This window comes from Salvelinus sp. IW2-2015, unplaced genomic scaffold, assembly GCF_002910315.2.
Source record: "Salvelinus sp. IW2-2015 unplaced genomic scaffold, ASM291031v2 Un_scaffold2131, whole genome shotgun sequence".
Taxonomy (NCBI): Eukaryota; Metazoa; Chordata; class Actinopteri; order Salmoniformes; family Salmonidae; genus Salvelinus; species Salvelinus sp. IW2-2015.
Genome location: NW_019943465.1, coordinates 90390 through 93467, shown reverse-complemented (window position 1 = coordinate 93467; position 3078 = coordinate 90390).

The following is a 3078-nucleotide window of genomic DNA, read 5'->3' as shown; positions in this document are numbered from 1 at the left end:
CCTGGACACATCACATAGAGCGCCTTATAATACACGTTGTGAGTTGTGTAAAACATGATGACACGCGCAGAGCGATGATTGATAATATCGAGTTGCTAGAATTGTGATTGTGAAAGCATGTTCGTTTGGGATTTTGCGGTGAATTTTGCGTCTACAAATTATTTTATGGTAATTATTGTTTTCGTGCCGACTAGCACTCGAAAAAATTATATACAAAAATAATAATAATATTTGACCTTGCGAGCTAGAAATCTAGTATGATGAATACTAGACTGATTGAACGTGGAGTTTAAGCAGGTTATACTACAATTAAGGGATCAAATATTGCTTTGCACTGGTTTCAGTTATCCTGTCAATGTTTCACCTGGGTCAGTCTGTATGTTTCAGCAGCCGGTCAGTGCCGAATCATGTTCTTCACGACTGCGCCAGCTCCGTCGATCGCTTTACAATCTCGGTACGTACCCGTACAATGTTACTTGTGATACTCCATGAGTCAGCCTCGATATATGATGTTCGTAGCTGGTCAATACAATATGATTACTCACCTGGTCAGTACACTATGATTTCATCGTATGGTAAGCTACGTCTCAGTATTACTAGGTAAGCATCTCGTCAATGTCTCTATAGTTCAAGTGGCGCCTACAGCCTGCTCTGATTTACCTGGCTCACAGATCCGCTCATAGAATTTCAGCCGGTAGATAGTATCAATGTTCTCAGCACAATGCGTCGACTGGAACTCGTGCTGTGCATCTCACCTGGTCAGTCCGTCCTGTTTCAGCGTCACGCCAATTGCGTTCATCCAGTTTCATATGGTCAGTACGTACCTGTTTCACCTGTCAACGATCTTGTCCTGTTTCAAGCGGTGCAAGACCGTCATAGATTTTTCACCTCGTTGGTCGTCCGTCCATGCTTCACACGCTGAGTTCAGATCTCCGCTACTAGATTTCACCTGGTTCAGCTACGCTCATGTTTTAACTGGTTCACCCTATCGTCATGTTCTCACAGCACATGGTACACGACTGCCCGATAATGTTTCACCTGGTCCAGGGCTCACCAAGCTCAGATAGACGTACATATAAAACCATAGAGATCAATACGTTCGGATGCTTTCGGCCATGAGTACACAGCAACATCAGATACACTAGTTCTCGTCTTAGTACAGACATCACACAGACTATAGTTTCAGACCTCGGAATAAGCTTCGACCGTCATGTTCCCTGGTCGTCTGATACTATGTTTACAGACGTCAGTTCACAGTTCGTGGTCTTTCACTAGCTTGGTATCCGTCATGTTCACCTGGTTCCGTCATGTTTCACCTGGTCAGTCCGATCTGTTTCAGCTGGTTTCAGTCGTCATGTGTTTCAGCTTGGTACATCTGTCATTGTTTCAGCCGGCTCAGTTGTACCGCTTCCTGTTTCACTGGTGCAGTCTGTCCTGTTCTCAGTGGTCAGTCCGTCCTGTTTCACCTGGTCGTCCGTATGTTTTCCACCTGGTCGTCCGTCATGTTTCCACCTGGTCAGTCGTCACTGTTTCAGTGGTCGTCCGTCTGATTTCAGCTGTCAGCTCCCGTCATGTCTTCCAGCCTGGTCAAGTCTGTCATGTTTAGCCGGTCCAAGTTCCGTCATGTTTTTTCAGCTGGTTCAGTCCGTCATGTTTTCAACTGGTCAGTATCCGGATCAATGTTTATCAGACTTGGTTCTAGTCCGTCATGTTTCAGACTAGGTCCAGTCCGAGTTTCACCCTGTGTCAGTCTCGTCCTGTTTCACTGGTCAGTGTCCGTTCCTGTTTCAACCTGGTTAGTTCCATGTTTTCAAGCTTGAGTCAGTCTCAGTCTGTTCACCTGGTCAGTGTCACGTCATGTTTCAGCGTCGTCAGCTCCTCTGTTTCACTGGTGCAGTCGTCATGTTTCAACCGCGTCGTGTTCAGCTCGGTCACCTGTATTTCAGCTGGTCAGTCGCGTCATGTTTTCACGTGGTAGTCCGTTTCGTGTTTCTTCACCTTGTCAGGTTCTGTCATGTTTTCAGCTGTTCACGTTCATGTTCACCGGTCATTACTTCGTTTCCGCTGTCGTCCGTTGTTTCAGCTGTCAGGATTCAGCTACCGTCTGTTACTTCAGTCGTCTTCACCTGGTCCAGTCCGTCTGTTTTCACCTGGTCAGTCCGTCATGTTTCAGCTGGTCAGTCCGTATGTTCTCAGCTGGTCAGTCTGTCATGTTCCGCCGGTCAGCTCCGTTGTTTACACCTGGTCGTCTGTCCTGTTTCAGCTGGTCAGTCCGTCCTTGTTTCACCTGGTCAGTCCGTCTGTCTTCACCTGCAGTCCGTCATGTTCCTGGTCAGTCGTCATGTTTCAGCTGGTCAGTCCGTCTGTTTCACTGGTCAGTCCGTATGTTTCACCTGGTCAGTCCGTCATGTTTCACCTGGTCAGTCGTCATGTTTCACCTGGTCAGTCCGTCATGTTTCACCTGGTCAGTCTGTCCTGTTTCACCTGGTCAGTCCTGTCTGTTTCACGGTCAGTCCTGTCTGTTTCAGCTGGTCAGTCCGTCTGTTCCACTGTCGTCGTCATGTTTCACTGGTCAGTCCGTCATGTTCACCTGGTCGTCGTCATGTTTCACTGGTCAGTCCGTCCTGTTTCAGCTGGTCAGTCCGTCATGTTTCACTGGTCAGTCCGTCATGTTTCACCTGGTCAGTCCGTCATGTTTCACCTGGTCAGTCCGTCCTGTTTCACCTGGTCAGTCCGTCATGTTACCTGGTCAGTCCGTCTGTTTCAGTTCAGCTTGAGTCCGTCCTGTTTCACCTGGTCGTCGTCCTTGTTTCACCTGGTCAGTCCGTCCTGTTTCACCTGGTCAGTCCGTCATGTTTCGAGCTGGTCCAGTCTCGGTCATGTTTCAGCTGGTCAGTCTGTCCGTCTCACCTGGTCAGTCCGTCATGTTTCGACCTGGTCAGTCTGTCATGTTTCAGGCCGGTCAGTCTGGTCATGGTTTCACCTGGTCCAGTCCGTCCTGTTTCCACCTGGTCAGTTCTGTCATGTTTCACCTGTCAGTCCGTCATGTTTCATGCCGGTCAGTCCTCATGTTCACCT